Below are 27,641 nucleotides of genomic sequence, written 5' to 3' on the forward strand. Positions count from 1 at the left end.
TTTTCTTACAAGGATAAAAAGATAATAAGTATAAAGAATAAAGAATAAAAATATGAAGCTTAACATAATAATGACTACAATAAATAATAATGGAGCTTTAATTTTGATGTTGAGCATAAGTGCTTTCAACTAATTAGCACCATCTCTGTAGTCTCCATGAGCTACGCTTAGTTCCACATTCGTAGCCTTCATCTAAGCTAAAGTTAGTTTTTTTACACAAAAACAATCAACTCAAATTTTATATAGTTGATTGAATCCATCCTTATGTCAAATTTTTGGCATAAAAATGAATACTTTGCTCGACTCAATCCGTGATAAGTGGAATAAACCATGGTATCACATAATTCTTTTGGCGATCTTAGTCTTCCTTTTCAAATCAATTTTTTGGCAGAAAATGAATACTTTGCTTGACTCAATCCATGATAAGTGGAATAAACCATGGTATCACATAATTCATTTGACGATCTTAGTCTTCCTTTTCAAATCAATTTTTTGACAAAAAAATAAATACTTTGCTCGACTCAATCCATGATAAGTGGAATAAACCCTGGTATCACATAATTCATTTGACAATCTTAGTCTTCCTTTTCGAATCAATAATTGTCATATTAAAAAATCAATCGACTACCTTGTCGATTGAATCGATTCCATTTGATTGCTTTGTTGCCTCAATTACAAATAGAAATATTATGTTCATTGGATGATCAACCTAAGTCAGCTCACATGCTAGTGGATTAAAATTAATCTTCACACAACTACATCCTCAACTTAGACCAATTCTATGGTTGAGTCTTCATTTAAGTCAAGTTCTACCTAAAACCAAAATTACATGTTGACTCAACTCTCACAACTCACATGAACTACCTATTAAGAGGTTGTGCCTCGTGGACTTCTTTGTCTAGTAGGAAGCCTTGCTCTTGAATCTTTTGTACTAAGAGTCCTCACCTTTGAGTCTTCATCTTTTGTCAGGTTTGACATATCAAGATTTTCAATAGTCAAGGATTTGATCATTCTTGACCTACTTGAATTTTAATTTGTCAAGTATTCAATCTTTAATTTACTTGGATTTCTCTAGTTGTCAAGTGTATGATCAACCTTTACCCTCTTGAATTCATCCATTACACCTGCAATATCTTTGCTATGTTACATTCATATGCACACTTGACAAGCCATATATTAGTAAACATAATATATGTCTAACTTAAATATTTTGCCCATATATAAAAAATACTTGATCAAACTCAATCAAACTTAAATTCTTCTCACAAGATGGTAGAGAACGTCAGGTAGAATAACGATTATTTTAGAGGCAAAAGTTAGAGAGGAATTGAAGAGAAAACAAGATATGAGAAATTGACAAATGAAGAGAAATCATCATCTTTAGGTTTTACTAACAAAAGAGATTAATTCGATAACAAAAGATAATTCCTAAGAAAACTAAATAGACATTTAAATAGACCAAACCTAACTTGCAAAAGATGAAAAATATCCTTGAACTCTAAAACTAAACATTATTAAAAATAGGAAAAAATTATTAAGAGCCTCAAAAAAGGCCCTAAACGATGTTTTAGACCCAAAATGAGACTATTATGGGCTCCACCTAAAAACTAATTGTAGATATTTAAACGAGCTTCAATTTGGCACATATATGGATTATCTCATTCTGATACATAATAAAAAATTATGGCCTATTGAAAGTCAACTCCTCATACGTCAGTCTAGCATCATGAACTAATTTAGGGCTTTAATGATTTAACTTTTTTTTAGGTGCTTAGGGGGGATGAAGAGAGTGGGTCGCTTTTTACTTTTTCGTTAAACATAAGAGTAAACGCAATGAAAATAAAGATAGAAATAATGCTAACACTTTTCTTTTACTTGGTTCACAGCTCAGTTACTATTAATTTAGGGCTCACACTTGTTGAGTGATTTCAAAGAGAATACAAATGAATTGAATACAAAGTGCATGTAAATAAAAGACACCAACAAATTGCATGCTAATACTTTTCTTTTACTTAGTTTATAGCTTAACTTTGAACTTTTACCAATACCAAAATACAGGTTTGATTAACTAGTATTTCTAGCATCAAAAGTATCTTATGAGGAGTTAGGGGAGCCTCTGAGGATGACTCAAAAGAGACACTAATTGCCCCTCAAACTGAGCCCCACTTGTCAACTGTAACTCAAACGCCTCCACACTCTAGCAAAGCAAAATCTCCATTGGTTGCACTGAGGGTGCAACAAGTAGAAGTGGGTTCAGCTAATCAACCTTTTGACCCGAGTTGTTCCCATCCACATGCAACCCTTGCATCCCCAATTCCCCGGGGAGTCCCTTCTTGAGGTGAGTGCTCAAATGTGTCACAAGGATAGGAGCCCCTGCCCAAATTTGGTTCAATTGTCATGGTAAGATTGACCAATTGTACCAATTGTATGGTGTGGATGTGGACCAACGAAAGGGTGAAACACAAGGTTTTGTTCGATTAGCAGAGTTGTTCTCTCTAGACTTGACCCGAGTAAGTGTATATTTAGACTATAGTCTGTTGGGATGAGGTGATTACCTCAGTTTGCTTTTAATGCCAAATATTCGTGGCAAGTATGGACCGAGCCATGGAGCTACATGCCTGATTCAACAGACTCATTCGCTCACACCAAGCCATTGAAGCTTGGTTAGAGGAGTTAGAGGCCCAGCGAGTTCATCCTAATAGAGAGTTGGAGGAGGTGAGAGATAAGGCAAGAAATTTGAGGGCATAAACCTTGGCCCTTACTGAGCAACTGTGCCAGATGACCCAAGCATTAGACGAGGCAAAGCAAGAGTCTGCCTCAAAAATAACCCTCTTAGAGAAACAAGCGATCAAGCTCCAAGATGGCATGAATAATAAAGTCATGTCGAAGGCCTCCTCCAAGAGAAAATGACTAAAGAAGTGTTCGCTGAGTTGAAGGCTAAGAAAACCGAGTTTGGGGGGATCTGAGCTAGAGACCCTCAAAGTCGAGCTAAGAGGCAAAATGGTAGAGTTGGTGGTCAAGAACATGTTTCTAGAGAGTGAGAGAGCGAGACTAGAGGCCCAAAAGGTAGTGCTAGAGAGTTACTACAATGGACAAGAGGAGCTCTAGGATGCTAAGAAGATAGAGTATATGTAGTTGAAAGAATTCTATGACCTGAGCAATTAGACTATCAGCATGATCACACACAGTTTGAAGGGGGTCGTAAAACAACTCCGAGAGGTAGAAGATCTAGCCACCGAGACGCCCAAAGACTTCTTGAATCTTCAAAAGGTTTATAATAACATTCCTCCTGAGGAGTTTGGAGATATTATGTAGCTTCTAATGTACTTTGCCTTGCTCTAGAATTTTGTAATGAACCTAATGTATTTTTTAAATTTAATGAAAGATTATCTCTCCCCTAAATCCGTACGTTCTATTGGATTAAACATTTCTCCTAAAGTCGATGATGAGGATCCGATCAAGGTATTGGTAATCAAACTGACTAAGTTGGTTATAGAATTCTAAGTGAGGATCTGACAGGGAGTCCAACTGAGGAGTTGAGGAAGAGTCCGACAGAGGAGTTGATGAAGGAGATCCAACTGAGGAGTTGAAGAAGGAGATTTGATTGATCAAGAAGATACGACTAAGGAGTCGATGAAGAAAATCCTAACTTAGTAGTCAGCAAAGGAGATTTCGAATTTTAGCCAAGGGCTGCTAGACCTTTAGGGGAGTGTTACGCAACCACAAGTGCACTATTTCATTGTCAGTAATAAAAGATTATCAATCCCACAAGGACTGGTTATAATCATAAGAGACGTTTCACATAAACTTAGCTAAACAATTAACAAGGTAAGGAAATGTACCAAGTAAGCAACTAGAAATAGAAATAGGAAAGTAAATGAAGTATTTGATTTTGTGAGTGTTCTAGGAATTCAGTTTCTTTGTGATATTCATTGATGTATCATGGTTCTCCAATTCATATCCTCAATTGACATGCATTTATAGGAAGTTGCTGATTTTCTCCTGCAGAAGACAACCGGCAAGGGACTTTGATCTACACCTTTATCAATTAAATAGTTATGATCCATATGAAATCCATTAGCAAGATAGCCTGTCACCAATGTCTCTCAGTTATACAACATAGAAATACATCACCATTCAATCCACATAAAGGTGTAGGAACTAAGCGTATTCAATTATTCCACCACCTTATAGAGACTAGCTTACCACGACCGTGTGACCTTTATACGACCTTAAACGTTTTGCTCTCAGCCAGGGTCACACGGCCGTGTGGCCTTCACACGGCTGTGTACTGCTTTGTCTCTGTATAGCTTACATGATCGTGTGGCTCACACGACCTAGTCAATCATGGCCTATGAAATTCTTGCACGGCCGTGTAGCACACACGGCCTGGACTTGCCTCTTCTATGGAAATGTTACAATGCCATGTAGAAGTGTTGCTTGGGTCGTATAGATCTACATGACCATGTTCTAGTCGCACTGATGAGGTGACACGGTTGTGTGGATCCACACGGTCATGTCATGCTCATCCTCTAGTGAAGCTACACAGGTTGTCTGCACCACACGACCAAAGTCATTTTCCTCCTTACTTCCTTGGCATGGTCGTGTGGCTCACATGTCCAGTGTTGTTTTCCTTCGCATGTTGCTCGGATTGACCATGAACAACATTTCCTCTCCAAATTTAACTAATGTAAATAGAAAATACACAAGAGCAGATCTCTGAACAAAGAACAGTAATTATACTGAAAGTAAGACAACGAGTATGAAAGTGTATAGATAAAGCATGCATAAAATATATGAATGTGTGTCAAAACATGCTAAGTAAGTATATATAATCTACACACATCACACCCCTAGACTTCAACCTTTACTTGTCCTCAAGCAAAATATCGCAATCTAAACTCATGTGCTCTATAATGCATCATAATCCCTAGTGCACTTTCCTAACTCTATCTACAAGTTTCACACGAGCATGGGGTCCCTGTCCGAAGAAATTCTGGCAGCACCTCCCCTGTACGGGTGACAATCTGAAACATTTATACAAAGCCCTGAGGGCCACATATACCTCAGCCAACACGGTCGGAACAATAATAGAAATAAAAATATAACACAAAGTCATCCACGCAGTTTATATCATCAGCCCACTCGGCTGGAACAAAAAAAATCCAAAACACAGCAGAAAAACGATAGAAAACCAAAATACATGACATGCTAGCCGGCTAGGCTTACACCACACCACAAAACACCACTCCGGAAATAAAATCGAAACACAAGCTAGATACACAAATACCAAAGTACAAATGGACAACAGCGAAGACAGATCTTCTGAGGTGACATGGGACCAGCAGACAGGATACTCCAAGCGACACCATAAACAACCTGGTACCTGAAAAAGATAGTGTCCACGGGGGTGAGTTCAACAACTCAACGAATACCAATAGACATGCCTAGTAAGAAATATCTAACAGCAATAAACATGGAATACAGCTTCCTAATCATATATAGGAAATATGAAAAACTGTAAGGTAACTAAGGAAGCTGTACTCACCAGGAACTCCTATCCAGAACAAAAGGGTCATCAAACCAGATACACGATATGCCTCCTGTATGCATGTCAAACAAATGCATCCACCAAAATGCAGCATATAAGTGCAGCAAACACAAGCAAAATAAATGCAATAAATGCATATGATGTCAATGACATGGTCACCCCTGACGCCAGTAAGTCATCTCACACACACTAGTGAATCTAAGTGGGTAGGGCTGTGACAACCGTAAACTCTGACGTCACTGCTCCTGATGAGTGACCGAATGGACGAGATGCTGTCGGAGTACACACATACTCCTATCTCAAATCATAAGTGGGGGAGCGCAATGCTCTCATCTCCCGGTACACCATGACGGGGAGGGATCCCTGACGTGCTACCACGCTGCGTCACACTACCCATGAGCGGACCAACGGAGCACCGAACAGAGCAAAACTGACGTGCTACCACGCTGCGTCACGCTACCCATGAGCGGACCAACGGAGCACCGAACAGTGATGAAACTGGCGATATGATCTACAATAATGGAGCAGCCTACCACGCAGCATGCGATTATGCAAATGGTACATGAAATTAAGCATGACAATATCCTGAACCAAATCCACATATATATAAAAATGTGTACCATAGTACAAGTAAGTCAAATCCACATATCTAGGGTATACAGGTCCTCTATGGTATAAGAACCGAAGAGGAGAAAAGAGGAGTCAGAATTTGGGAGAAGTAGGAGGAGAGGAGGAAACCGCCAAGTGGCAGTTATTGCACGGTTGTCGGGCGCGCGGGGAGGAAGAAACGGCGAGGAAGAGAGAAAATAAAGAAAAAAGAAAAAGAAAAAGGAAATATAAAAATAAACATTTCCTCGCTTAAATGGGTAGCCTAAACAGGCTTTTCCCGGGCCCTATTTTTTTCCCCCGTTAACTCGTCCGTACGAGTTCCGAAAAATTCTCGAAAAATTTTCAAAAATTTCGAAAAATCCCCTTATTAATATTTGCCTATTTTCGGTATTTTACATTCTCCCCCACTAATAAAAATTTGGTCCCCAAATTTCGTTAACTACCATCAGCAAGTACTAACAACAGATATAGAGTATAAATGTTGAACAGTAAATTAAATCACATACCTCAAGTGAAAAGATGGGGATATCGAGCTCGGATAGTATCCTCGAGCTCCCAAGTAGTCTCCTCATCTGAATGATGCTGCCATCCGACTTTAACCAGCCGGATAGTCTTGTTCCGCAATTGACGCTCTTTCCAGTCCAGAATCCGTACAGGAACCTCCTCATAAGTGACGTCAGGCTGAACTGGAACTGAAATATCTGTCAGCACATGCATCGGGTCAAGTACGTATCTTCTCAGCATAGATACGTGGAATACATCGTGCACGCCTGCCAGGGACGGTGGTAGTGCCAGTCGGTAAGCTACCGCTCCGATCCTCTCCAAGATCTCGAAAGGGCCAATGTACCGCGGAGCTAGCTTACCTCTGAGGCCAAATCTCTTCACCCCTTTCGTGGGTGAAACTCATAAAAATACATGGTCGCATGTAGAGAACTTCAAAGGTCTGCGTCTCCGATCAGCATAACTCTTCTGGCGATCCTGCGCCTCTGACATCCTCCGTCTGATAGTACGGACCAACTCTGCCTCCTGCTGAGCTCTATGTGTCACGCCCCGGAGGAGTCTCTGTCCGAAGAAATTTCGGCAGCATCTCCCCTGTACGACGGACAATCTGAAACTTTTCTACAAGCACCATATACCTCAGCCACATGCGGCTGGAATAATACAATAAAAGAAATCAAACACCACGCAGCTAATATCAAATTCAGCCTCTGGCTGACACAACCACGCAGTTAAATATATATCATCAGCCCACTCGGCTGGAACAAAACCAAAACACAAAGACTGCTAGCCGGCTAGGCTTACACAACCAATAACAAATACAAAACACCACATAACAACATCAACTCTCCAAAAATAAAACCAGAGTACCGAGCTAAACAAACTGATACATAAAAACAAGCAAAACATACGTGAAACCGATAAGTCCTCTGATGTGACGTGGGGACCAGCAGACAGGATGCTCCAAGCGACACCATAAATAACCTGGTACCTGAAAAATATAGAGTCCACGGGGGTGAGTTCAACAACTCAGCGAATACCAATAGACATGCCTAGTAAGATATATCTAACAGCAATAAACATGGAATACAGCTTCCTAATCATATATCTAGGAAAGATGCAAAACTGAAAGGTAACTAAGGAAGCTGTACTCACCAGGAACTCCTATCCAAACAAAAGGGTCGTCAAACCGAAAGTGCCCTAAATCCTGTATGCATGTCAAACATATGCATCCAACCAAATGCAGCAAATAAATGCAGCAAACACAATCACAAGAAATAAATGCATCAATGCATATGATGTCAATGATGCGTCCTGGTCACCCCTGACGCCAGTCAGTCATCTCACACACAATTGGCGAGACCGAGTGGGTAGGGCTGTGACAACCGTGCACTCTGTCGTCACTGCTCCTGATGAGTGACCGAGTGGACGGAATGCTGTCGGAGTACTCCTTCTGTCCGACCCCAAATCATAAATGGGGAGCTCAATGCTCTCAACTCCCGGTACACGATGACGGGAGGAATCCCTGCCGGCTAACACGTTGTGTCACACTACCCATGAGCGGACCAACGTAGCCAAACAAAGTCCCTGCTGCAACACACACTGCCTGAATCGACCACTAACCCATGAGTGGTGGTGTGTGCAGATCCATGTAACTGGCGATGTGCTCAACAACAATGGAGTCGACTATCGCACAGCATGCAATCATGATGCATGACACTAAGCATGGCAAAAACTGCTCAACATAACCATATCCATACATACAAAATGGGTACTGTAAAAGCGATGGTCACATACCAAGATCTAGAGTACACAGGTCAGATAGAATATCAATAACCCTATGTCCTGAACATAATAAGTATGGAATATCCTGATCAGCATAGAAAAATCCATATATACAAAATATGGGTACCACAGTATCAGTAAGTCAGATCCACGGATCTAGGGTATACAAGTCCTCTAAGGTATAACAACCTAGACCCAAATCATATCCCTCTTCCATAGCATATGTACCAACAATATACACAGATCAAAGAATCAGGGTCTAAACACCCAAATCATATATGATATACAAATAGAGGTACACAAATCTGATATGGCACAAAAACCTAAGTATCAGATAATCTAGATATACAGGCCAGAAACAACAATCCAAATCCTAGTCCTAACCTCAGTAAGCATGGTATGTCACTCTAGAAACAAAGACACTCATGGTAACAAGATAATCATGGTAACAAATCACGAGATATAAGTACGGATACTTCACAGGCGACAAATCTAACATGCTATGGATATCAAACAGTGACATACCAAAGGCAAACATGTTCATTGCTTGTAGTTATAAAATACTATGCATATCCATAGACAATATCATAAAAGATAAGTCAAGAGGTACCCGCCTCCAATGTAGATCGAGCTAATCAACCTCTACGTCGATGTGCTCGTTCTGAATCTGAATCCTATAATAATTGTACATGTATAGTTTTATTTAGCTAAATTCAAATGAATTAAATAGCTAAAGAAAATGCCCAACCTACTTAGGGAGAACCCTAATCAACATAAACATAATTCCACTAATTAGGAATCCTTATAGTAATATTCCAAAATCTACATCTACATTACTGTTGTAGTTAAAAGGATCCTTACCTGACCTTCTTCTCCGACGATGACAGCAAGCAACAGTAGCTGAAACTGGTGAAGTTGCTGTCCACCAAACCATATACTCTAAATTAACAATCCCACACTCAACCAGGTACACAAACCAACCATTCCACATCCACTTACCTAAATCAGTAGTCAAGGCTGGTGATCACCTCAAACCCGGCTGCAAGGTGCGTGAGGGAAGCTTAGCTCCGTGAGTATGAGCAAGGACAGAGGGATGAGGTCAGTAAGATCCCCAATTTCCTTCGGCAACTCCTCCCTTCTGGTGACGGCACCCACGGCAGCTTGTTTCCACAACGATCGAGTGGAAGGCAATGTGTACACAAGACTAGGGCACGGCGACTCCGGCTAGGGCACAACAAGCACGCAACACCACTGCTCCGGTGAGGTGATATGCTACCCAGATGTCAATCGGCGCAGGGAGGAGATGGCGCGATGCTGCTCAGCGTGATTTGGGATCTCCGCGACAACCCAAAAGAAGGGCAGAAAAGGAGAGCAGTGGAGATCAAAAGGGCGTCGGCTGAGGCTAGGGCAGAGGAGCGGCGGCAGCTGTGAACCCAACTAGGGCACGGTCCTCTCCTCCTTTGGCCGTCACCTAGGGCAGAGGTGCGGCGGTGCTCGGGTGCAAGCTAGGGCAGAGGAAATCGGCGCAAGGAATGCGTCGGGTTGGAGAAATCACCGCGGCCGGCAACAGTTAGGGCAGATCGGGTGCGAGGGGAAGAACCGCAAGGAACGGCGTCGGGGAAGAAAGAAAAAGAAAATAGAAGGGAAAAGAAAATGGAAAGGAAAAGAAAAAGATAAATAAACTTTTCCTCATTTAAATGGGTACCTTAAACAGGCTTTCCCGCACTCCGTTTTTATCCACGTTAACTCGTCCGTACGAGCTCCGAAAAATTCCCGGAAAATTTCCAAAAATTCCGAAAAATTCCCTTATTAATATTCGCCTATTTTCGGTATTTTACATTCTCCCCCACTAATAAAAATTTGGTCCCCAAATTTCGTTATCTACCATCAACAATTACTAACAACAAATAACGAGTATAAATGCTGAACGGTAAATAAAATCACATATCCCAAATGAAAAATGGGGCATCGAGCTCGGATAGTATCCTCGAGCTCCCAAATAACCTCCTCGTCCAAATGATACTGTCATCCGACTTTTAACCAGTCGGATAGTCTTGTTCCGCAACTGACGCTCTTCCCGGTCTAGAATCCGTACCGGAACCTCCTCATAGGTGACGTCAGGCTGAATAGGAACTGAGATATCTGCCAACAAATCTGTTGTGTCGGATATATACCACACATGGAATACAACGTGAACACCTGACAGGAACGATGGTAGTATCAAACGATAAGCTACCGCTCCAATCCTCTCCAAGATCTGGAAAGGTCCAATGTATCGCGGAGCTAGCTTACCTCGGGGCCAAATCTCTTCACTCCTTTCGTGGGTGAATCTCGCAGAAATACATGATCGTCAATAGAGAACGCTGGGGTCTGCGTCTCTGATCAGCATAACACTTCTGGCGATCCTGCGCCTCTAACATCCTCCGTCTGATAATACGGACCAACTCTACCTCATACTGAGCTCTATGAGGTCCCAACAACTGGGCCTCCCCAACCTCCTCCCAGAGGGTGGGTGTCCCACAAAACCTACCACCGGCTGCAGACTCTGACAGAAACGAGTCGTGAACCGGGGGTCTCTATCCAAAATAATACTCAAAGGAACACCATGTAATCCGATGATCTCTCGGCAATGCAGATCTGCCTATCGATCCAGAGAATCAATCTTCCGGATCGCTAAAGAGTGTGCAGATTTGGTTAATCGATTAACGACTACCCAAATCGCGTCATGCCCTTGTCGTGTCCTCGGCAAACCCACCACAAAGTCCATGGTAATAAGTTCCCATTTCCACTCAGAAATAGGAATCTGCTGAATTAAACCAGCAGGTCTCTGGTGCTCATACTTCACCTGCTGACAAACAAGACATCTAGCTACAAATTCCGCGATGTCTTTCTTCGTACCGTTCCGCTAGTAGGAACGCCTCAAATCTCGATGCATGCGGGTCCCGCCTGGGTGGACCACAAATCGAAAGCGATGAGCCTCCTGAAGTAGCTCCTGTAAGACCGGATGAGACTGAGGTACGCATAACCTGTCTCGGAAGTATATAATACCCTCCTCGTCTCGTGTGAACTCGGTCTGTTGCCCAGAAGCTATCGGCTGCCTATAAATTGCAAATGTTGTTCACCAACCCTATCGGATCCTCACCCTGATCGACGACTGAGCAATCATGGTAACAAGAATACCCTGCTCTGTCGGTCCCTGCTCCTCAAGGCCCAATTCGGAGAATCCCTGAATCAAGTCCGTAACCACAACTTGATGGCAAGCCAAAGTCCCTCTAGACTTCCGGCTAAGTGCATCTGCAACCCCATTAGCTCTCCCCGGGTGATAGCTAATGGTACAATCATAATCCTTCAGGAACTCCATCCATCCCCTCTGTCGGAGATTAAGTTCCTTCTAAGTAACCAGATATTTGAGACTCTTATGGTCAATGAAAATCTCAAATGTAACGCCATATAAATAATGTCGTCAAATCTTCATGGCAAAAATAATGGCGACTAGCTCCAGAGCATGTACAGGGTAGTTCTTCTCATACTCCTTCAATCACCGAGAAACATAGAAGACTATCGTGTCGTGCTGCATCAGAACAGCGCCAAATCCTGTAGAGATGCGTCGGTATAAAGCACGAATCCGTCCTCTTAAAAAGGAAAAACCAAAATCGGAGCCGACACCAATCTCTGCTTCAGCTTCCGTAAGTTGGTCTCGTAATCCTCGGACCACGTGAACTTCACGCCTTTCATAGTCACGCATGAAAGTAGCATAGCTATGCGGAAGAAACCCTCGACGAAAGGTCTGTAATATCCTGCGAGTCATAAAAGACTGCGGATTTCCTACACGGATTTCGGCTGCTCCCAACGGTAACAACCTCTATCTCCTGTGGAACCATGGCATACTCCTACCGGTGACCATGTGTCTCAAACATCTCACAGAAGACACCCAAAACACGCACTACTGATCTTCGCATATAGATGTTCCATCGAAACATCTCTAGAACTATGCAAAGGTGATACACGTGTCTCACCTCGGATCTGTAATAAATCACAACATCGTCAACAAAGACAATGGGCACAGATCCAAACATCCAGGGAATACTAAAATCATCAAGTCCATGATAACATCTAGGGCTCCGTAAGCTCTAATGGTAAAACCAATACACATCATGTCTGTATCACAGACATTCCTAACCATAAGATCCTCAACAATAAACAGATCTGATCACCCACTAATAACATAAATCACCAAGGAAAAGATCCTCTAGTGTGAGAGCAACGCTCCATCACACGAAATACCACAAATGTGGGAGCAACGCTCTACCACAAGAAATCCTCCACATGTGGGAGCAACGCTCCACCACAAATAACCCGAAATATGTATCTACAATAAATATGGGAGCAATGCTCCGCTACAAGCAATCCGTAATATGTGGGAGCAACGCTCCACCACAAACAATCCAGAATATGTGGGAGCTACGCTCTACCACAAACGATCCATAACATGTGGATACATAAGTGCCCAAAGCACCTAACTATCTAGCTAGAGACTGCACAAGATCTCTCTACCACAGATCAATGTGGGTAGCCTAGGGTATAACCACCCAGTAAGCAAATCTAATCCATAGTCAACTCTATCATCCTCCTAGTGGGTCGGTCACCCACTAATGGGAGAATTAGTTGACAAGGTATAACGACCAATATCATAATGTAGACATTTAATATTCTACATTTAACATAGGTAGAATTATCATGATGCTACCAACCATACATCTGACACACGTGCACACACAACATAGGTATGATCAACATAATCCTCTAATTAGTCCACACCCAATATACTCACAATATAGGTGTAAATCACCGTGATATCTCCAACAATACATATCGTACACGTGTGCTTAAATCAACGTAGGTATAATCGACAATATACCTCCAACAATACTCACCCCATATATACATACACCTTGAGTATAATCAATATATACTTCCAATAAGGCATACTATAACCCAGGTGCATTTACAAATCGCACATAATCAACAAGATACCTCCAATATGTCAATCAGACACGTACAGCTAACTAAATAGCTATAATCCACAAGGAACCTACAATAACCATATCTAGATGGGCATACCCACACTATCCACAAATGAACTATCCATCATAGAACTCCTTCAACTCATAACAACCATATGTACACTTCATATATATGCATAATCAACATATTTAATCCAATCTATCACACAAATCATATACCACCTTCTAAGTTATCCAATCAGGTACATACAGTCTAAAATTAAAGTATCCATAGAATATGATACATCGATCCTCCATAGACTGACCAAAATCGACAATGATATACGATCAACTCTGTCTTTTCCACATCAGTACAAAACATGTACTCCAATGTGCTCATAATATCCAACTAAGCACGAAAAATCAAAAGATTCGAACCTCTAAAAATAGAGTATGATTATCCTCTACTGATCAAACCAACAAAACTAAATCAATCATCTTCTAACTAATCAAGAATACCTTAATCCTCCATAAGCTACTAAGGTATATCAATCTACGACTACCCAAGTCGACAAGCGTAAGTCAGTCTTTCACTGACCCATCTAACAAGAGTAAACCAGTTATCTACTGATGTAATTAATTAAGATAAAATGATATACTACTGGCTAGATCAACATGAAGATATAGATATTATCCACTACCCAGCTAATACTAGCAGAGGCTGGTATGTGCCTCAATATGCTAATCAACTAGTAGTAATAGAAGCTAATACTACTAATTGTGTGATATGAAAAATCAGCAGAGACCTGTAATCCTTGATCTCTATTCCGATCTACCATGATCAATGGTTTACCTAACACATAAATTATATGATATATCAACTAGACAAGTACCAATAAATAATGCTAATACAGGTCATAAACTGTAATAGTGAACAGGGCATATACTAACAAAAAGGTAGGACAACAGTATACCAACATACCTCCTATAGCTTGGAGATGTCCTGCTGCTGCCAGGTCCCAAAATCCGAAAAGTCACATCGAGAAGACCAAAACACAAAATCCGAAACACCGGAAAAATAAGACACGTAAGTCGATCTCTGATACCAAATAAATTGATATCAGACAAATCTCGAAAATCCAAAACACATAGCAAGTATCGTATACCTGCTCTGATACCACTAAATTGTCACGCCCCGGAGGAGTCTCTGTCCGAAGAAATTTCGGCAGCATCTCCCCTGTACGGCGGACAATCTGAAACTTTTCTACAAGCACTATATACCTCAGCCACATGCGGCTGGAATAATAACAATAAAAGAAAACAAACACCACGCAGTTAATATCAAATTCAGCCTCTGGCTGACACAACCACGCAGTTAAATATATATCATCAGCCCACTCGGCTGGAACAAAACCAAAACACAAAGACTGCTAGCCGGCTAGGCTTACACAACTAATAACAAATACAAAACACCACATAACAACATCAACTCTCCAAAAATAAAACCAGAGTACCGAGCTAAACAAACTGATACATAAAAACAAGCAAAACATACGTGAAACCGATAAGTCCTCTGATGTGACGTGGGGACCAGCAGACAGGATGCTCCAAGCGACACCATAAATAACCTGGTACCTGAAAAATATAGAGTCCACGGGGGTGAGTTCAACAACTCAGCGAATACCAATAGACATGCCTAGTAAGATATATCTAACAACAATAAACATGGAATACAGCTTCCTAATCATATATCTAGGAAAGATGCAAAACTGAAAGGTAACTAAGGAAGCTGTACTCACCAGGAACTCCTATCCAAACAAAAGGGTCGTCAAACCGAAAGTGCCCTAAATCTTGTATGCATGTCAAACATATGCATCCAACCAAATGCAGCAAATAAATGCAGCAAACACAATCACAAGAAATAAATGCATCAATGCATATGATGTCAATGATGCGTCCTGGTCACCCCTGACGCCAGTCAGTCATCTCACACACAAATGGCGAGACCGAGTGGGTAGGGCTGTGACAACCGTGCACTCTGTCGTCACTGCTCCTGATGAGTGACCGAGTGGACGGGATGCTGTCGGAGTACTCCTGTCCTGTGACCCCAAATCATAAATGGGGGAGCTCAATGCTCTCAACTCCCGGTACACGATGACGGGGAGGAATCCCTGCCGGCTAACACGTTGTGTCACACTACCCATGAGCGGACCAACGTAGCCAAACAAAGTCCCTGCTGCAACACACACTGCCTGAATCGACCACTAACCCATGAGTGGTGGTGTGTGCAGATCCATGTAACTGGCGATGTGCTCAACAACAATGGAGTCGACTATCGCACAGCATGCAATCATGATGCATGACACTAAGCATGGCAAAAACTGATCAACATAACCATATCCATACATACAAAATGGGTACTGTAAAAGCGATGGTCACATACCAAGATCTAGAGTACACAGGTCAGATAGAATATCAATAACCCTATGTCCTGAACATAATAAGTATGGAATATCCTGATCAGCATAGAAAAATCCATATATACAAAATATGGGTACCACAGTATCAGTAAGTCAGATCCACGGATCTAGGGTATACAAGTCCTCTAAGGTATAACAACCTAGACCCAAATCATATCCCTCTTCCATAGCATATGTACCAACAATATACACAGATCAAAGAATCAGGGTCTAAACACCCAAATCATATATGATATACAAATAGAGGTACACAAATCTGATATGGCACAAAAACCTAAGTATCAGATAATCTAGATATACAGGCCAGAAACAACAATCCAAATCCTAGTCCTAACCTCAGTAAGCATGGTATGTCACTCTAGAAACAAAGACACTCATGGTAACAAGATAATCATGGTAACAAATCACGAGATATAAGCACGGATACATCACAGGTGACAAACCTAACATGCTAAAGATATCAAACAGTGACATACCAACGGCAAACATGTTCATTGCATGTAGTTATAAAATACTATGCATATCCAATGACAATATCATAAAAGATAAGTCAAGAGGTACCCGCCTCCAATGTAGATCGAGCTAATCAACCTCTACGTCGATGTGCTCGTTCTGAATCTGAATCCTGTAATAATCGTACATGTATAGTTTTATTTAGCTAAATTCAAATGAATTAAATAGCTAAAGAAAATGCCCAACCTACTTAGGGAGAACCCTAATCAACATAAACACAATTCCACTAATTAGGAATCCTTATAGTAATATACCAAAATCTACATCTACATTACTGTTGTAGTTAAAAGGATCTTTACCTGACCTTCTTCTCCGACGATGACAGCAAGCAACAGTAGCTGAAACTGGTGAAGTTGCTGTCCACCAAACCATATACTCTAAATTAGCAATCCCACACTCAACCAGGTACACAAACCAACCATTCCACATCCACTTACCTAAATCAGTAGTCAAGGCTGGTGATCACCTCAAACCCGGCCGCAAGGTGCGTGAGGGAAGCTTAGCTCCGTGAGTATGAGCAAGGACAGAGGGATGAGGTCAGTAACAGATCCCCAATTTCCTTCGGCAACTCCTCCCTTCTGGTGACGGCAGCCCACGACAGCAGTTGTTTCCACAGCGATCGAGTGGAAGGCAATGTGTACACAAGACTAGGGCACGGGCGACTCCGGCTAGGGCACAACAAGCACGGCAACACCACTGCTCCGGTGAGGTGATATGCTACCCAGATGTCAATCGGCGCAGGGAGGAGATGGCGCGATGCTGCTCAGCGTGATTTGGGATCTCCGCGACAACCCAAAAGAAGGGCAGAAAAGGAGAGCAGTGGAGATCAAAAGGGCGTCGGCTGAGGCTAGGGCAGAGGAGCGGCGGCAGCTGTGAACCCAACTAGGGCACGGTCCTCTCCTCCTTTGGCCGTCACCTAGGGCAGAGGTGCGGCGGTGCTCGGGTGGCTCGCGGCTAGGGCACAGCGGCGGCTTGAGTACCGGCAGATCGGGTGCGAGGGGAAGAACCGCAAGGAACGGCGTCGGGGAAGAAAGAAAAAGAAAATAGAAGGGAAAAGAAAATGGAAAGGAAAAGAAAAAGATAAATAAACTTTTCCTCATTTAAATGGGTACCTTAAACAGGCTTTCCCGCACTCCGTTTTTATCCCCGTTAACTCGTCCGTACGAGCTCCGAAAAATTCCCGGAAAATTTCCAAAAATTCCGAAAAATTCCCTTATTAATATTCGCCTATTTTCGGTATTTTACACTATGAGGTCCCAACAGCTGGGCCTCCCCAACCTCATCCCAGAGGGTGGGTATCCGACACGACCTACCATACAACGCTTTAAACGATGCTATCTGGATAGCCGAATGAAAACTGTTGTTGTAGGCGAACTCTACCAATGGCAAATGGTCCTCCCAACTACCTCCAAAATCTAGTACACAAGATCTCAGCAAGTCCTCTAGAGTCTGAATAGTCCGCTCTGACTGTCCATCTATCTGCGGATGGAAAGTTGTACTAAATCGGAGCTGAGTCCTTAAGGCCTGCTGCAGACTCTGCCAGAAACGAGACGTGAACCAAGGGTCTCTATCCGAAATAATAGTCAAATGGACACCATGTAATATGATGATCTCCCAGATTGCTTCCCTTTCCCCAGATTGCTCCCCATAATACCTTTACTATTTTGACCTCCTTATTCCTCGGCTTTCGATGCACTAGTACTGGTATAATTGTACCCGCAGTTCAATTTCCAACTACGACAAACTTGCATAGCATATATCAGTTATTATTATTATTTTTTTCCATATACAAGACTTTGCATCATATACAAACTTAAACATGTGTAAACACATGATAAACACCTATGACTGCTTTATTTGCTACAATGTCGGCATGTGAACCTTTACTCTACAATGAGGTGATTTGAATCTTCTTGTCAGTCTTCATAGGACACTGCTTCCTTTTCACACTATTAATCATTAAATCATACCCTTCTAATCATTCCATAAAATATCCTTTGAACCCGTATATGTTATCTCAGACAACCTTCCCTATTTGCATTTGTTACTAGGACCATAAACTTGATCTTAGGTGCGAAGCTAATAAGTAATGAGTCATGAAAACCTTAGTACAGTTGTAATAGTCTTGAGATGGTCATAACTAACTCAATCAGGGTTTTTTTTAATTATTATTTACCATAACTCAGCTTATATTAATAAAAACTAATCATGCAGGTACTCAGTTAAATAAATATAGTATACAGGTACGCGAGATAATGTACACTTAAGGGAACCAAACTATGTAGTTACCCATACAAGTTTTAGCCATTACTCTTCGTAAAATTGTTATGCACATCTTTTATCTCACAACTAAATTTTCAGCATGGTAAGCATGAAACAATTTCCAACAGTACTTTAACTTAGCCTATAGGATACCCACATGATACAGTTTATAAAACAAAACTCTAACTTAGTAAACATAAGGCAATTCACAATAGAACTTCAACATAGCATAATGGATAGCAAGCTGAGACAATAGCAGCTGTGCACAATTACTAAAACAATAATACTTTCCATTATACCAATCTGTCCAGTAAACAAGGATTTTATTGTCCCAAGGAACATCCACGATGGACCAATCAACCTCCTCTACTTTTTTCATAAATTCCGAACCCATCATAAGAAGCCAACACCCAAAACAACCTTTGGACTTCCCTATCATTAAGCGCTCAAAATCACAAACATCAACACGAACAAAATTTCTACACAAATCATAGCACATCCACCATTTCTGTCCAAAACCGCAACCCTTTAAGCATGAATGCAAATCAAATAGGAAAAGAAAACAACTAAATCCTTACCATCTAAATCTGAAGTTCAACACCGTTAACTACATCAAGAACAAAAGAAGAAAACCCACATCTATACAAGATCACCAGGAAGCATCACCAAATTGTAAATCCATACCAAATTTTAGAATTCGTCAAGAACCACTCAATTGCAGAAATTCCTCACCACTTTCTAGACATACACCAGAATCATCAAAGAAATTCGGCATTTGATCCCAATAAATCATCACCAAAACCATACCCAAACCAAATACCCACCGAAGACCTCTCCAACCACCAAATTAAACAACAATCAGAATCCCTTGAGAGCCAACATGCGGAAACAACAACTGAGTTGGTCAACACTAAATCCATTTCAAAGATTGATGCTATTAAGGTGGAGTGGCATGTAAAAGAAGTAAGGTGAATCCACATTCTTCCTCACTCAGCTAAGTGAAGGTTCAAATACTATATTACCTCATACTTCCATCATGATCATTCTAATATTTTTCATTGTCTAACCTTATATTTATTTAATTATAACTCAGATATTACTACAAGTATAAAAATCATAAATAAACATCATACCTATTTGCTGTCAGAAGATGTTCCGTCGCTGTCCAGTCCCCAAATTGACCTCGGAATTCCGTACAAGAAAATCATCGGAAATCCATATAAATCCGAAACGGAAGTCTGAAACATAACATAATGGGAATCCGTGCTAATCCAAAATAAATACCTGATTTGACTCGCAAACCTGTCTAACCCAAAAATCCAGAACACCAATAAGCAGATATCATAACCCGCTCTAATATCAATACCAATAAATTGGTATCAAATAAATCTCGAAATCCGTAACACAATATACAAACAAGTATCGCCAACTTGGCGCTCTGATACCAAATAAATTGGTATCAGGTTATCCCAAATATCCAAAATACGAAAACAAAGGATCATATATTTGTGCTCTGATACCAAATAAATTGTCACGCCCTGGAGGAGTCCCTATCCGAAGAAATTTCGGCAGCATCTCCCCTGTACGGCGGACAATCTGAAACTTACTACATCACCATATACTTCAGCTACATGCGGCTGGAATAATAACAACAATAAACAAACCACAACACATAGACATCCACGCAGTTTAATAAGCAATCAAATTGAACAGTAGTACGATGACTCGAAATTAACTCTACTCCACTACACCCATAAAGCACAAATCCGACGATAAGATCCACTTACCTCTTCTGCCGTCTAGACAGGTATGTAGTAAAACATATCGAATAAAAATCCATCGACAAGTACAATCCATACAGGATCCAAAGTATTCAAAACATAACAAGTTCAAAACATAGTCTAGTACATAAAGCCAAAAGACAAATAACAGCCTCGTGGCTGCAGGGGACTAGCAACTGGAACTCTCTCCTGACAGCATCAACCTGAAATAGCAACAGAGGAGGGTGTGAGTCCAACACTCAGCAGGTACAACTGACATACATAATAAGGAAATAACAACTAATATTAATCATGCGTACAGTCTCCTGACGTAATGAAGGTAAATGCAAACTGAAATAACCAGGAGAATATTGTACTAACTAGGACCTGGAACAAGGATAAACAGTCCGAGAGGTATAGAAATCATGTATGCATGTCAAGCATGGGCATCCAACCAATATGCAGCAAATAAATGCAGCAAACACAATCACAAGAAATAAATGTATCAATGTGTATGATGCCAATGCAGTCATGGTCACCCCTGATATCAGTCAGTCATCTCACACACAATAGTGGGACCGAGTGGGTAGGGCTGTGACAACCGTGCACTTTGACGTCACTACTCCTGATAAGTGACCGAGTGGACGGGATGCTGTCGGAGTATACACATACTTCTACCCCAAATCATAAATGGGGGAGCGCAATGCTCTCATCTCCCGGTACACCATGACGGGAAGGGATCCCTGACGTGCTACCACGTTACGTCACACTACCCATTAGCGGACCAACGGAGCACCGAACAGAGCAAAACTGACGTGATACCACGGTGCATCACGCTACCCATGAGCGTCACAACGGAACACCGAACAGTGATGTGCTTGACAATAATGGAGCAATCTATCACACAACATACAATCATGCGAATGATGCATGACACTAAGCATGACAATATACTGAACCAATCAACATACATATATGATGTGCACCATAATCAATAAAACATATCAAGGGTACACAGATCAGATAAGGTTTCACACCTAGGTCCTGAACATGGTGAAGTATGGTTATATCACTACCCGTATAAGCACGTATAACCAGGTAAGTAATAACATGAGATGCAAAACAAGCAATCAACCAAGCATGTAATGGGTATCAGGTAGTGACTAACCGAAGCAAATAAGAAACATAATTATTGCTATTTGTTAAATTCACTACTATGCATATCAAACACATAAAGTCAAAAGTACCCGCCTCCAATAAGAAATGGTCCAATCCGATAATTGAGATACTCGTCTCGCGTCAAGGTCCTGTATATCAAACATAAGGTCTAGTTTAGCTAATTCTATCATACCACAATTAGCCAAACTAAATTCTAATCCAATTTAAGAAGTTCTAAATTAGATCCAACTAATCCATCCAACACAATTAATGAACCCTAATCAACATATAAAAATCTATTTCTTAATTCCAACTCAATCTACAACACGAATACAACTCTCTACTCCTTACCTCACTGCTCACAGTAAGGATGTTGCTGGAAATTATGGCCGGAAAAATCACAGCTGCTGTAGAAAAATAATGACAGCACCACAATGATCAGCCCCACAATTCAACACAAACATTCTAATCAAAATCCGAATACCCAAATTTACCTTACCTAACTCGTAACCGTGTTTGTTGATCCACACCAAGACTGTTGCTGCCATCACAGATTGATTGCTGCTGGAACCCAAGAACAACCCACCGAACAACACTTCCTGGAACCCTTCACTGAACGAAATAGGAGATCAAAAATTCAACCAGATAATCTATCACCAACAAATTTCTAGCAATAATTACACACATTACCTCTTCCCTCTTACTACCTGTGATGACCTAGGATCCGACAAAGTTGCTGTTGGCACTTGACGGCTAGCGACCGGTGCTAGGGCACAAGGACAGTGGCGAGAGGGCACTACGGAGAGCAGTGTCAGAGATGGCTAGGGCACAGCACAGAGGAACAAAATGGTGACCGGCGCTAAGGCTGAGGAGAGTCTCGGCCGCATCGGCTGTGGTGACAACAGCGGTGCTAGAGCACAGATCGGCAGTGTGCGAGCGCAGGGATGAGGGAGTTGGTTGGCTTTCTATTCCCCGGCGTCGTCGTCATCGGCGTCGGCAGAGGAGAGGAGGGCGTGTGCGCTCGGTTGGCTGGCGGCTAGGGTAGAATCAGTGAGGAAGAAGATGAGAAAGGGGAGCAAGGTTGGCGGCTCGGCAGAAGAACCGAAGAGGAGGAAAGAGGAGTCGGAATTTGGGAGAAGAAGTAGGAGGAGAGGAGGAAACCGCCGAGTGGCAGTTAGGGCACGGTTGTCGGGCGCGTGGGGAGGAAGAAACGACGAGGAAGAGAGAAAATAAATAAAAAAGAAAAAGAAAAAGGAAATATAAAAATAAACATTTCCTCGCTTAAATGGGTAGTCTAAACAGGCTTTTCCCGGGGCCCCGTTTTTTTCCCGTTATCTCGTCCGTACGAGCTCCGAAAAATTCTCGAAAATTTCTGGAAAATCCCCTTATTAATATTTGCCTATTTTCGATATTTTATAATAAATCTGGACAGAGTTATTATTCTGCCTACTAACTTCTACGTCTCCTTCAGATTTTGAGGAGCTCTCATGTCTCGGAGTGGCTGAACTTTCTCAGGATTAGTCTCAATTCCCCTCTCAGTCACAAGATACCCTAGAAACTTCCCTCCCCGAGCTCCAAACAAGCATTTCAACGGATTGAACTTCAATCCATATTGTATGAGAGTGCGGCATGTTTCTTCCACATCGGTAATCAAGTTTATGGCCAAACTGGATTTGATGAGAATGTCATCCACATAGACCTCCACATTTCTCTCGATCTGCTCCCGAAAGATCTTGTCCATCATCCTTTGATATGTAGCTCCTGCATTTCTTAGCCCAAAAGGCATGACCGTCTAACAGAATGTGTCATCTGCTGTGATGAAGCTAACCTTTTCTTGATCCTCCAAGGCTATGGGAATCTAATGATATCCTTGGTAAGCATCCAACATGCAGATCCTTTCACAACCAGCCGTGGAGTCTACCATCTGATCGATCTTGGGTAGCGGATAATAATCTTTGGGGCTGCGCGATTGAGATCCCGGAAGTCAATGCAGAGTCTCCACTTATTGTTGGACTTGGCCACAAGAACTACATTAGAAATCCAAGACGGGAATTGTACTTCTCTAATATGCCTATCTTTCCTGAGCTGAACCACTTCAGCTCGGATGATTTTATTCTGCTCGGCCGAAAAGTTCCTCTTCTTCTGTTTGACTGGTTGGGAATCAGGTAGGAGATGTAGCTTATGCTCTGCCACTTCAGGTTTAACCAGCTCCTATGGGGACCAAGCGAAGACATCTTTGTTGCGCGTCAAACATTGGATCAGATCCGCCTTGAGATTGATGGGTAGGTCACTTGCTGTGCAGGTGAGGCTTTCTGGACGATCAAGATGAAGCTGGACCTCCTCCCAAGGAATGGGCCCCTCTACTACAGAGAGAGGCTCTTCCTGGATGGCATGGACGCCACCATTCTGAGTTCTGTGTGCTTTACGGACTTCCACTCTAACCATATCGATATAACACCGACGGGAAACCCGCTGCTCTCCTTTAACTTCCCCGACCTGGTCTCCCACGGGGAACTTGATTTTTTGGTAAAAGGTGGAGACCGCCGCTTGAAATTCATGTAAGGCTGGTCTGCCCAGGATGACGTTGTAGGACGAAGGCGAATCTACCATGATGAAGGTGATCCTCCTTGTTCGCACCAGGGGCTCGCTGCCCAGGGATATGGCCAACTTGATCTAGCCCATGACCTTTACTTCATTGCCTGTGAAGCTGTACAGAGAAGTAGCCACTGGTTGAAGTTCGCGGATGTCTATCTGCATTTCTTCAAATGCGATTCTAAACTGCACGTTGACAGAGCTTCCGATGTTGACAAAAACCCTGAACACGTGACTGTTGGCGATGACAACTTTGATGATGAGGGCATTATCATAGGGCAGCTCCAATCCCTCTAAATCTTATGGTCTGAAGTTGATGACAGGGTCGACCACTTGCTCTTGGCTACATCTAACAGCGTAAATTTTCAACTGTCGTTCATGAGACTTCCTTGCCCTGCCTAAATCTCCGTCTGTAGACCCTCTCGAAATCATGCCTATCTCTCGAATGGCCGCATTGCCTCGATTCTCCTCCTCTCGAACTTCTCCTTGCTCCCTAGCACCTCCCTGCTGCTGACCATTTGGCCCCGCCCGATCTAGTTGGGGCCTGTTGGCTTGAACTGCTACGATATCTTGGTCGTCTATCATTTTTTGCACTTGGGGAGCCAGCTCGGGCGTCGATAAGCCTAACTCAGCAACGTGTCGGGAATCACGGGCGAATTGGAAACAATCATTGGTGGTGTGCATATGTGATCGACGGTAGGTACAATAACAAGGACCCCACGGACCAAGTCTGGGAACATGGACCGTGGCAACCCGGGGGACCAGCCGAGAATTCTGACCAGGCAGAAAGGGAGGTCGGGTTTCCTAGGCGCGCGGAAGAGGTTGAGCCGGTGGCTGGGGTGTTCTTTTCTCCAGCTTGCTGACGGAGGAGGGTGTTTTATCAGCCTTCATTCCTATCACCTGCGCTTCCTCTACATTGATATAACTGGCAGCCTTCTCCAACATTTCATCAAAATTCTTTACAGGATTCCTGATGAGGTCTCTGAAGAATTCTCCCTCTACTAATCCATGAGAGAAGGCGCTCATCAATGTCTCTGAGGTGACAGAGGGAACATCCTGAGCCACTTGATTAAAGCGCTTGATATAACCCCTTAGAGGCTCGGCAGGTCCCTGCTTGAGGGCAAAAAGGCAGTGGTCAGTTTTTTGATATTTCCTGCTACTAGCGAAGTGGCGCAGGAAAGCGATTTTGAAGTCCTGAAAACAAGTGATGGACCCGTGTAGCAATCCATCAAACCATTTCTGTGTTGAGGCAGATAAAGTGTTCAGGAATACCCGGCACTTGACGGCATCACTATATTGATGCAACAACGCCGCATTCCTAAATTTACGAAGATGATCCTAGGGTCCTTGCTACCGTCATATTCCCCAATAGCAAGGGACTTGTACCCTTTAGGTAGCTTCTCTTCTAGTATCCTTAGGGAGAAGGGCACTTGTTCTTCAGGTTCTATCCTAGGCTCTTCCCTGAGGATAATGGCTTTTCCCTTCTTAGAAGCCCTAGGCGGGGAACTCTCTGCTATGGAAGCTTGTGGTTGCTCCTTCTTCTGATTGTAGCACCCAAGGTCCCGCTGATAGAAACCCAAACCGAGCTCCTTGTAGAAGGTCGGGGGAAACTCCTCAGGCTGCTTTCTTTTAGATCCTCGATCAAAAACATTCATTGGATCTTTGGAAACCTCAGGCATCTTGTGTGGTCGGGAAACGGTGGGTTGTTTGGCCGAAGCTGCACGCCTTTTAGCCTCTCTGAATAGCTCGTATTCTCCAACGGTCATGGTCACGTTAATTTTCCAATCTCGTCCATCTTCACGTTCTAGAATAGGTAAATGTGTTCCCACAGGCTGCGCCAAATTGATCCCGTCTGGAATCTGAGTCAGATGGAGGTCGGTTGTGCTGTCGCTAGCGTTGACGGAAGGCGCTGGAGGTTTTCCACGAGTATAGTGCTGCACGGGCAAGTTCCACAAGATGTTGATGGGGGTGATGACAAGGATAGCGAAGTGAGAGTTTCCTGCACACACTCAAACGAACTCCCCCACGTTAGGGACCAAGAACCAGGGAAAAAGTCCCCGGAGCAGGCCCTCTGACGCTCAAGTCAAGTACTTTTTTCCCAGAAGAACAGTAAAAATTACAGAAAGTAGAAGACAGATGCAAAAAGGTCAGTGAGCGTACCTGCGTAAGGGAGAGGGCACCCCTTTTTATATGATAATGTGTACTTCTAGTCTCTAGCAAATGTCAGGGAATGTTGAGTGTCAGACCTTGTTTGGGGATAAGTAACGCGTGGCATCTTTTCATAAGTTACAGGAAGGTTCTTTTAGCAGCGAGTCACAAACCATTGGAATATACCTTGACACACAGCAGTTATTTCCTGACAAGCGGTTACGATTCTCTGTCTTAATTGTCGTGTAGTGCTCTACCTGTTGGTGCGGGTAGCACAAACGGTCTAACCCAGGTTTTGATGAATGACAAATAGGTTAAGTTAGTTGTGTTGTTGTCTGACACTTTGATCAAGTGTGCAGGAAAAGTCCAGCTAGGTCGACGGGCTGACCGGATAGCTGGCGAGAAGTCCAAGCGGGTCGACGGGCTGACCGGACGCTTGGCGAGAAGTCCAGCTAGGTCGACGGGCTGACCGGATAGCTGGCGAGAAGTCCAAGCGGGTCGACGGGCTGACCGGACGCTTGGCGAGAAGTCCAGACGGGTCGACGGGCTGACCGGACGTCTGGCAGGTAAGTGAGGTAAGTCACTGGAGGGGAGTGACTGTGAGGACGCGTTCCCGGGAAGGGGACATTAGGCGTCGATCCGGCTTAGATCCATTTCGGATATCTAAGTCGAGATCGTGACTAGATTTCGGTCTCGGAAAGACGGAATCTAAGTCATACTCTTGTTGTTAATTTTTATTACTTAGCGTATCTATAAAAATGTGCTTACAATCTGTGCTGCAGGGTTTTATTTTGCCTCGGACTAACACTGTTTTGCAGGTAGGGAACAGTGAGGGTCCGGGCGCCCGGGATGGTTCTGGGCGCCCGGAAGTCCGGGCGCCTGGAAGGGATCCAGACGCCCGGAGGCAAGTTTTATCCCCAGAGCGACGTTGACACTTGGAGCATGCTAGTTGGGAGTGTTACGTCACATTCCAGGCGCCTGGAAGGGATCCAGGCGCCCGGAGCAGCATATAAAAGAAGCCCCAGGCAGGAGCTTCAAGACATCTGTTTTCTGAGAACTCTGAGTTCAATCACTCTGCTACTCTGCGCTCCAACGACGTTCACAAAGCTCCGACGACTCACTCCGGTCTTCTGTTAATTCATTATTTGTCGGTATAGCTTTGTTTTTCTTTCATTAGCAATATTTGTACGTAAATTGTAATTATCCGAATTGCTAGTGAATTGCCCAACGAAAGTACTCAAGGAGTACGGGCCTTCGAGTAGGAGTCGTCACAGGCTCCGAA

Source organism: Zingiber officinale, chromosome 1A (assembly GCF_018446385.1).
Source record: "Zingiber officinale cultivar Zhangliang chromosome 1A, Zo_v1.1, whole genome shotgun sequence".
Lineage (NCBI taxonomy): Eukaryota > Viridiplantae > Streptophyta > Magnoliopsida > Zingiberales > Zingiberaceae > Zingiber > Zingiber officinale.